The following is a 10852-nucleotide window of genomic DNA, read 5'->3' on the forward strand; positions in this document are numbered from 1 at the left end:
GTTTGGGACCATGTTCTGAATGGCTGAAGTTGCTAGATAGGCCTTTTCTACATAATGGAATGAGCAGAGAGAAAGGCAAGTGTCCAGCTAGAGTTATCCCATCAACCATTTCTCAAACTCTGCCACAATAGATGGTGTGGATTTATGAGCCATAAGAACATGCCTACGGGACAGCCACAATAGAAAGATGACCTCCAAGCCTGCTGCGGTCTTCCACATTCCAGACAGAGGCATATAGACGCAAGCTTTATTCTTCAGACAACTTTCTCTTTACAGAGATTCTTGCAGGACTCTTTGGATTGGGAATGTAGTGTTACTCATCCTATGAACTTTGTTCTTGGGCCCTGTAAAAGGACGTGTGTTCAATAGGTAGAATAATAGATACTCAGTGACTGCCATATATTTTAAGGCAAGGGAGTAGCTTGCTGGCAAACTCTCTAAGTGCTGGACTAAGGTTTGTGATTAAAATTTAATGCAACTCGATACCCTCCCTGCACTCCACACCTGGGATAGCTAGATCCTACCGAGAAGAAGCTCCAGGAGCTAGAATGTTACTCCTTTACTCTCCATGAAATATTTAAAGCATCCCATATAGCTCTCATAAGGTTTGAAGAGCCTTAAAGAAGGAGTCAATGGAAGGAGGCTCTAAATTACTTTCATCTGGATGCGCTTGGACCCAAGGCATCCTTAAATTCTCAACAACACAGGGATGGAGGAGATTAAGGGAAAGTCCATCCCATAAATCCAGTGTGGAGTGGAGCTGCTAACCCGACTGCAAAAGGCCAGCCTCTGGGCACACTCAGGACTTGCAGATGACTACAGGGGCTGTCACCCAACAGAAAGGTGAGGAAGTTGAAGTAAATCCCTCTTCTTCCCTCGGGAGTCAGAGAGATGGGGCCTGAGACACCCTACCTGAAATTATACTGAAAGGCACCTACCAGAAGCAGGGCCATCAAAGCAGGACCCAGACCGCAGGAAGGGGAGGGTTAGACAGCAGAAACAGGGCTCCTATTGAGGCCACTGGGGTAGCAGGTAACGAAGTAGCACAAACGCTCAGGATTTGGGAAGGTGTTTTGATAGATGACAGCCCTGTGGCCTGGGTCCACCTGGGGACCGGGAGAGCTGAGACTGGACATCGGAGCTTCCCCCCCAGCAGAGAAGTCCTTGTTTTACTCAGCAGCCAGGAGAACCACAGAGTCCCCATGCGGGCTGAGTGGCCCCGTCACTCCCTCAGATCCCAGGATTGAGAGCCTGACTCAATTCCAAGCCCACAAGCAGTGATGGGGAGGCTCTTGAGGCAGCTTCTAACTAGAGGAATTGGTGTATAAACTTCCTGCTCCCATCCGCCTCCTGGAGGGTTTGTTTCCAACCAGTAGAAATGGTCCTCAGACAGCTGCACATATTTCAGCGGCAGACACTGCACACTCCGCTCTGATCAAATGGCCTTGAGCTGCGTGAATTCTGTGCCTCTCTCCTTCCTCCCTGCTGATTCACCTCACTGTCGATGCCTTGTCTCTTCCTGCTGCAACTCTTCTTGCTCCGCAGGTCAGTATAATTCAGACTCTGCCTGGCTGAACCTCTTTGCTTTGCCCCAGGTGACCCTGCCTGTCTTAACCTCAGTGCAGAGCTCCTGGAGGCAGCTTCTCTGTTGGACAAGGCCAGGCCCACCTATAAGACCCAGACAGGGACAAGGTTGGCTGCAGCCTGCAGGTGGGTGACATCAATGAGCCGGCAACAAGCTGTTGGAGGAGAGAAAGGACAAGGTGCCAAGAAAGGATTGGACCTCTGCTCTCTCTTACAGGCTCACAATGCTTTTCAACAAACTGCTCATTTTTTACTTTTATGGAGGTCTCTGTGGTTAGGAGATGGTGTTGGTATTAGAACCAGGAAGGGTTAAATAAAGGGAATTTTAATACAGTCAGGTAAAGGAAATCACAAAGAACAATGAATTCTTTCCAGGGACTAGCAATGGGAAGGCTCAGCCATTACTTCTAGGCAAGAAGAAAGTGTGGTTTCTTGAGCATGAAAACCGAAAAGTTTGGGAGGAGATGTAGAGGGATGTAGCCAGTCCAAGGTGATTTGATGGGAAGATGCTGGGAGAAATGCCCTTGCCTCTTTCCTGCTGGTGCCTCCTGTTGGCTGAACTCAACAGGAAGCTGAAGGGCAGGAAAGAAGGGCAAAGAAGCCCATGGGTGTCAGTCACCCAGATTAGGGTGGAGAAAAGAGAGAGTGGGTATTCTAAAAGAAGGGGCTGATGACCCAAGGGGCTAGAGAGGGGACAATGTCACCAAATAGCCTGTACCACGGTCCCCTACTTGGAGAACTCTTAATTTAGATCAACAAGGAAAGGTATATGATTTTGAAACAGTCCAGTCACAAAAGGTGGGTCAAAAAAGATTCATTCCTGTTTTTGTTGTTGTTGTTGTTCAGTCACTAAGTCGTGTCCGACTCTTTGTGACCCCGTGGACTACAGCACACCAGGTTTCCCTGTCCTTCACTATCTCCTGGAGTTCACTCAAGTCCATGTCTGTTGAGTCGGTGATGCCATCCAACCGTCTCATCCTCTATCACCCCCTTCTCCTCCCGCCTCCAATCTTTCCCAGCATCAGGGTCTTTTCCAGTGGGTCAGTTCTTCACATCAGGTGGCCAAAGCATTGGAACTTCAGCTTCAGCATCAGTCCTTCCAATGAAATATTCAGGACTGATTTCCTTTAGGATGGACTGGTTGGATCTCTTTGCTGTCCAAGGGACTCTCAAGAGTTTGCTCCAACACCACAGTTCAAAAGCATCAATTCTTCAGTGCTCAGCTTTCTTTATGGTCCAGCTCTCACATCCATACATGACTACTGAGAAAACCATAGCCTTGACTAGATGGACTTTTGTTGGCAAAGTAATGTCTCTGCTTTTTAATATGCTGTCTAGGTTGGACATAGCTTTTCTTCCAAGGACTAAGCATCTTTTAATTTCATGGCTGCAGTCACCATCTGCAGTGATTTTGGAGCCCCCCAAAATAAAGTCTGTCACTGTTTCCCCATCTATTTGCCATGAAGTGATGGGAGCAGATGTCATGATCTTAGTTGTCTGAATGTTGAGTTTTAAGCCAACTTTTTCACTCTCCTCTTTCACTTTGATCAAGAGGCTCTTGAGTTCTTCTTTACTTTCTGCCATAAGGATGGTATCATCTGCATATCTGAGGTTATTGATATTTCTCCTGGAAATCTTGATTCCAGCTTGTGCTTCATCCAGCCTGGCATTTCGCATGATATACTATGCATGTAAGTTAAATAAGCAGGGTGACAATATACAGCCTTGATGTACCCTTTCCCAATTTGGAACCAGTCCATTGTTTCTTGTCTGGTTCTAACTGTTGCTTATTGACCTACTTACATATTTCTCAGGATGCAGGTAAGATGGTCTGGTATGCTCATCTCTTTCAGAATTTTCCACACAGTTGGTTCTGATCCACACAGTCAAAGGCTTAAGCATAGTCAGTGAAGCAGAAGTAGATGTTTTTTTCTGGAATTCTCTTGCTTTTTAGATGATTCAACAGATGTTGGGAATTTGATCTCTGGTTCCTCTGCCTTTCTAAATCCAGCTTGAACATCTGGAAGTTCTCAGTTCACGAACTGTTGAAACCTAGCTTGGAGAGTTTTGAGCATTAATTTGCAAACATGTGAGATGAATGCAATTGTGAGGTAGTTTGAACATTCTTTGGCATTGCCTTTCTTTGGGATTGGAATAAAAACTAACCTTTTCCATCCCTGTGGCTACTGCTGAGTTTTCCAAATTTGCTGGCAATTTGAGTGCAGCACTTTCACAGTGTCATCTTTTAGGATTTGAAATAGCTTAGCTGAAATTTCATCATCTCCACTAACTTTGTTCATAGTGATGTTTCCTAAGGCCCACTTGACCTCACATTCCAGGATGTCTGGCTTCAAGTGAGTGATCACACCATCGTGGTTATCTGGGTCATGAAGATCTTTTTTGTATAGTTCTTCTGTGTATTCTTGCCACCTCTTCTTAATATCTTCTGCTTCTGTTAGGTCCCCTACTCTACAGGCTTGATTTTCTATTGCCCACTAGGAGTCCATCCGCTCTGACTTTGTGTATTTATTGTCTTAACTCACTGCCTCACCACCATATCCTACCTCCTCCTGCTCCTTTGGGTTCATCTCTTCCTTCCACCAGGGTTCTGAACATGGGCTTCAGCCCTGCCTTACTTGCAGATCCTTGGTGTCTCACTGAAGCCCTGTGACCCACTCTGTCTCCTGATCCCAGGCCCAGAGCTAGAGCTCAGGTCCTCCCATGAACAGGCTAATCAGCTTAATGGCACAGTCCTTCCTGGGTGTAAGGCCATTTATGGAATCTAGGGCAAAGTGTTACATAAGTATCACATCATGAGACCCCACAGCCATGCTGTCAATAAGCAGGGATCTTTTTCTCATTTTCAGATGTGGAAAAAATGGCTAAAGTAACCTGCCCAAGGCCATGCAACTGTGAAGTGGCAGAGCCAGGATTTAAGTTCACATCTGTGTCAGAAGCTGGCAGGACCCATGGATAAATCTTTGGGAACCAACTGCTCTAAACAAAGACAATTGGCTTCTGTCTAATAAAGACTGGTTTTTCTCTCTCTGCTAATTATTGCAGCACAGACATAAGAGAGAAGGATGGTCTGTCTTGCTTCTGGCTGTCAGAAAGTTTGTCATAGATCTAGGGTATTTGTTCTCTCTCCTCTGCATCCTAGATCAAAGGGAATGAAGGAATTGCCACTGTCTGATGCTTCAGGGTCCAAGACCATCCATCTTGGTGCAGGAACAAAGGCAGGCCAAAGTTAGAACGGAATGTCCTTGGATGACATAAGCTCTCTCTCTCATTACACACACAGACACACCTCTTGACGTATTTGCTGCTTACAGCTGCATGTGGGACATGAAAACTTGTCACCTGAAGAACATGGGAACATCCCCTGGACTTCCTTCCTCAGCTGCACGTGTGAGCTTGCTCAGGAGTTGGGGGTGGGGAGAGAGCAGTAGCATTTCCCTCTTCGCTCTTCGCTCAGCCACAGGCTGCTCCACACAGAGGTGAGCCAAAGAACGTTCTCACCCCAGATGGCACTAACTTATGAGTTGACTTCCTGCTTCCTGGTGCCATTGGCAACCAGCCACAAGCTCTTCCCGTGACCCACCAACATCCGCATAAGATACTGCAGGGAAATGAAGCCAACTGCTCCTAATGAATCTCTGTGGTTTCCTTGCATCCCCTCAAGTTGTTTCTGAAAATTCTGGGGCAGCCCCAGAGTAGAAGCAATCCTAACCATGAAAACAGCTTAGGCCTGCAGCATATGTCTTGTGGCCTGGGAGATGTACCAGGGGGTTATTTTTATAACCTTCAATTTTGCTTCAGGGACCGAGGTTTGAAACTAGTGTATGGACTTAGATGAAATGAATCTGCAAGTCTCAGCTGAAATCCTGAGACAGGTGGTCTCACATCTGGAGCACCGAACCGCTATGACCAACTAAGTGCTTTCTCATCCTCTTAAAACCTTGCTGTCAGTCTGAAAGAGGAAGAGGAAGCCAACGGAGTTTTGATGATGCTTACAAGTCGATTTCCTGCCTTCGTTCTCAAAGAGTTCTGCTGACCTCTTGGGCTGCTAGTGTCAGAAGCTACACTATAAATACAAGCAGTAATATTATACTACTGGTTGGTATTTGCATCAGTTTCTCCTCAACAGCGATCACCATGTGCTCTCTGAATTGCCTGATTCATCCTCTTGCTTGGCGCACTGTTTTGCAGTGGTTTGAATTCGCCTTCACTGCATCTCAAGGGAACCACTTGCTCTGCGCTTTCAGCCCCTCCTTTGCTTATTCTCTCTCATCCTCTGCTCCTCCCGTCTCCACTCACCCAGGCTCCCAAGTTGCGGACAGAAGCAGTAGAGCAGATGTAGGGGAAGTTTTGCAAGGAGGACACTGCGATAAGGGTAGTAAAGAAGAGAGGGTGCCTTTTCTCCCCCACCTAGGTCCTGATAAAAATTAGTCTTCATAGTAACCAGGCCCCTGTTCTCTGTCTGTAAAATAAAGGACTTGAACTCGAGGGTCTCTGAGGTTCCCACCAGCTCCAGTGAGATCATTCCATCAACTCTCTGTGATGCATTTTTGGATCATCAAGATGGAAATCTATTGTTTCCTCTCTGTCCCAAAAGCTTCCCCTACCAAACCTGCTGTAAAATGAATGCTTCCTCTTCCAAAATGCCATGCTGTTTTTCTACTATGAAAAATGGACAAAAAGACTCTTCTGCTATAATTCTACCCTGTTTCAGTCTGAAAATCTCTGGAGATGTTTTTATTTTCACTATGATTGAGGGAGCCTACTGGCATGAAAGGGCTTCCCAGGTGGTGCTAGTGGTAAAGAACCTGCCTGCCAATGCAGGAGATGTAAGAGACACGGGTTTGATCCCTGGACTGGGAAGATTCCCTGCAGGAGGGCATGGCAACCCACTCCAGTGTTCTTGCCTAGTAAATCCCATGGACAGGAGAGCCTGGTGGGCTACAGTCCACAGGGTTGCAAAAAGTTGGACACAACTTAGCTGCACCCATGGACTGGCATTAAGGGAGTGGAAGGTCAGAAACCCTTCAAACCCTCAGGCTCAGCATAGTGCCTGTGCTTAGCATGTTAATAGACACCTAACAAGTCCATTTAAGGATTAAGCAGAACAGGCCTGCAATTTCCCCTTTTAAAGTTTCCCTTCTTAAGGGAGTAATTTTCAGTGAGTCATGCACACATACAAGTAGAGCGATTTCCTCACTTAGGAATGAGAATTTGGGTGTAAATCCTCATTCTCCATTTCTAAACTGCACCTTCCTTGAGGGCAGGGATGACGGCCCATATGCAGTCCTTAGGGCTGTTCACAAATATTTCCATGTCTTTTTATTCTGGACATGGGATAGTATTACACTTTCTCATGCCTTTGATGCTAGCCATAATCAAATGATTTGCTTTGGCCAAAGCAATATGATTGGAGGAGATGTGTGTCATTTCTGGGGGATGCTTAAGGGCCAGGGTGCAAACCATCAGGCTTGTTTTCTCACATTGCAATGACCATGGATACCTGTAATGAGAGGGGGCCTCTGGGTGACTGAGTGACAGATGAGTTGTCTTCCTGCTGAGCTGTGTTGACTGCGGAGACTCCAGTTTCACGGAGGCAGGCTGATAACCAAATGTGAGCACAAAATAATTGATTGTTTTGTAAATTGTGCCACTGTGATTTGGAGGTTATTTGTTACTACAGTATAAATTGACTCTTGCTGACCACTATTGTCTCACCTGGATTTTTTGAGGAAGATGAATAAAAAGTATCCCTACTTCTTTACCTCTGAACAAACTGAGAAATAAAATGAAAAGAAAGGCGAATGGAGGCCAGACTCTTAGCTTTGTTATTTGTTTAATCTAGAGAACAATGGATGAAGTCATCTTCCCACGAAAGGTGTGATGGTGGGTGGGGAACGCCTGCTCTGCCGAGACTCACAGCTTTATCAGGACACATGTTCTAACCCACTAGAGTAGGTGTATGAGTTTGCTAGGCCCTCTGTAACAAGCACTACATAGTGTGTGACTTGAGAAAAAAAAAACAAAACATTTTTTTTCTCATAGATCTGGAGGCCAGAAATCCAAAATCAAAGATGCCAGGGAGGTTAGTTTCCTCCCAAACCTCTCTCTTTAGTTTGTAGATGGCAGCCTTCTACCTGTATGTTTTTACATGGGCTTCCCTCTATGCATGTCTGTGTCCTGATCTCCTGTTCTTATAAGGACACCAGTCATATTGAATTAGGGCTCACCACAACGACCTCATTTAACCTTAATTACCACTCTAAAAGCCCCATCTCCAAATATAGTCACATTCCAAGATACTGGGAGGTAGGATTTCAACATATGAATTTGGGGGCGGGAGGGGGATGTGATTCAGCCCATTACAGCAGGCTTCTGAGCTGGCATGGATGGCGTGCATGCTCCTACTCTTTGTGACCCCATGGACTGTAGCCCACCAGGCTCCTCTGTCCATGGGGTTCTCCAGGCAAGAATACTGGAATGGGTTGCCATGCCCTCCTCCAGGGAATCTTCCTAAGCCAGGGATCGATACTGCATCTCTTGCAACCCCTGCATTGGCAGGAGGATTCTTTACCACTGGCACCGCCTGGGAAGCCCCTGAACTGGCAATGCAGCTCCAAAGAGCCAAAAAGGAGGAGCTGAGACAAGCATACCCCGTGAATATCTCCGTAAGTGTACTAGTCACAGGGCACTCTTTCCAAACGGACTGATCGCCAGGCCTCACAACCAGTCCAAGGGTGATATGGACTGGGTTCATGGGGACATTCAGTAAGACAAATGATCTCTTTTGTGACATTTCTTACATTGTATTGGTTTTATTTATTTAGTTTGGTTACTCCTATTGTGTAATGTTACTCTTGAGTCCATGTGTCTATTTTCTGCCTATTCTACCCTCGCTGTCCATTCAGCTAGGAGAAAGGCTCTCTCAGGCTCCTGATAACACCCTGCTTTGTCCCAGGCTCACTGAAGCTGCCTAATCAGGCAGTGGCAAATTGGGCCCTGGGTTTATTTTTGACTTTTGAGTTTCTCATACTGCACACGGGCCTGAGAAATAAGAACAGAGAAGGAAATGGCAACCCACTCCAGTGTTCTTGCCTGGAGAATCCCAGGGACGGGGGAGCCTGGTGGGCTGCCGTCTATGGGGTCACACAGAGTTGGACACAACTGAAGTGACTTAGCAGCAGCAGCAGCAGCAGAGTAGAACCTGGGGAAGGAGACTCCAACAGGCACAGGGCTGACAATTATCTCCCCAGGTAAAACCAAACCACTGTGAAAACAGCCATTGACCCCTGGGGTCCACATGGGTATCAATCGGGTCTGCCAAGTCACATGCTTCCCAGGTGGTGCCAGTCATAAGGAACCTGCCTGCCAAGGAAGGGAGATGGAAGAGCCTTGGGTTCAATCCCTGGGGCAAGAAGATCCCCTGGAGGAAGAAATGGCAACCCACTCCAGTATTCTTGCCTGGAGAATCCCATGAACAGAGTAGCCTGGTGGGGGTACAGTCTATAGGGTTGCAAAGAGTTGGACATGACTGAAGTGACTTAGCACAAACGCATGCATGCCAAGTCCTGCTGCCTTTGGGAAGGAAAACTGACTTGGGGGAACCAAGCCAAATGTGCACAGCTCTGCCACTGGAAGCCAAAATGGCCTTTTGAAAGATTAATGGGGCATTTGGCTCTCTGTGTCTTAACAAGGGAGATGGAAAAAAGCTTTTCTGGCGGGGATTCCAGAGGAGGGGGTTGCAGCTGCAGGATGGCCCCTGCATACATTTTTTCCTCAATCCTTGCTTTCTTTTTTCCCACAGTCTCTCATCATCCTGCTTCTCTTGCTTCCTCCTCTCATTTCTTCTTAGGTGTTTGGCCGCCCCCAAATGATTTCTGCCTTTCCTTTCATGTGCCCTGTCATCTGACCTTCTGCTTGTTCACACTTATCAGGAGCGGGGGGTGGGAGGGCACTTTGTATGGTGGAGAGACATGGGTTTTGGAATATAGCCTGGCTTTCAGCTCAACTCTGCTACTTTTTAAATTTATTTATTAACTTTGGGCTATGCTGGGTTTTCATTTTTGCTGCGTGAGCTTTTCTCTAGTTGTGGCAGCAGGGGCTGCTCTATAGTTGTGATGCACTGGTTTCTCGTTATGGTGGCTTCTCTTGTTGTGGACGTGGGCTTTAGAACACATGGGCTTCAGTAGCTGTGGCCAGTGGGCTCTGTAGTTGTGGCTCCCGGGCTCTGAGCCAGGGTCAATAGTTGTGATTCACGGGCTTAGTTGCTCCGCTTCCTGTGGGATCTTCCTGGATCAGGGCTCAAACTCATGTCTCCTGCATTGGCAGGCAGATTCTTCACCACAGAGCTAACAGAGAAGCCCCTGCTACTTTCTAAAATGTGTACAATGGACATGGATTGTAGTGGACTTCCTTTGTGGATAGCACTCATAAATGTCATTCCCTACTGAAGGCGATTCTGGTGGAGGTGTCAATCAAGGGGCATCATCTGCCCCACTGCATCGGTGGGCATGTGATTGGAGCATGCAATCCCATTTGACTCAGTGGCTGGTCCAAGGCAATCAAGAAAGGCCAATCAGAATGCTTCTAGGGATCAATCTGTGTTATAAGCTCAAAAGACCGTGGAAACCTGGGACTTCAGGGAGGCATCTTCCCTCCTGGTAGAAGAGAGGTGTTCTGAGGGTGAAGCAACAGAGAACAAAGCAGGGTCAAGGACAGGGCGTGGATGGGGCACCTGAATCCAGGGGGAAAGCAGATCAAGCCCTGAACCTTTCCTCTACTTTTCCACATAAGCCACTGGGTTATTGTTGTTGTTGTTTTCTTGAACTAGTTTGAATTTGGTTTCTGTCTCTTGTAACTAATGGAGCCATAATGATCACACTGTTGTGACTTTAGGTAACTTATTTAACCTCTTGGGATCTCAGTTTTCTCACCTACAAATGGACTCTCTGACCCTTGTGCCCCACCCTCTGTTTAAGTGGGGTCTATCCAAAACAACATATGCTTGCCTATGAAACTCAGCACAGCTTCTCGTAATCATTTCTATGTAGACTTTTCTCCCACCAGACTGAGAGCCTCAGGGATTGTGTCCTATTCAACCTAGTATTTTCAGCACTTGCCCTGGAATGTAAATGGAGATCAACAAATGCTGATTCACTCCCATTTTTTCCTTTTCCTTCTTTTCTTCTTTCTAGTCTCCTCCTCTCTAGCTACAAGCATAGCTCTTACTTCTTTTCTTTTCTTTTCTTTC

At 46.6% G+C, this 10852-nt stretch overlaps 1 long non-coding RNA gene across 1 annotated transcript; it reads left to right on the plus strand.

The window, feature by feature from the left end:
- Nucleotides 1-712: 712 nt before the first annotated feature.
- On the plus strand, nt 713-6069 carry LOC129641485 (uncharacterized). Its single transcript, XR_008709352.1, has 3 exons — nt 713-843; nt 1596-1710; nt 4452-6069. It is a non-coding gene; the product is annotated as an uncharacterized LOC129641485 (long non-coding RNA).
- The last annotated feature ends 4783 nt before the right edge of the window (nt 6070-10852 follow it).

This window comes from Bubalus kerabau, chromosome 1, assembly GCF_029407905.1.
Source record: "Bubalus kerabau isolate K-KA32 ecotype Philippines breed swamp buffalo chromosome 1, PCC_UOA_SB_1v2, whole genome shotgun sequence".
Lineage (NCBI taxonomy): Eukaryota > Metazoa > Chordata > Mammalia > Artiodactyla > Bovidae > Bubalus > Bubalus kerabau.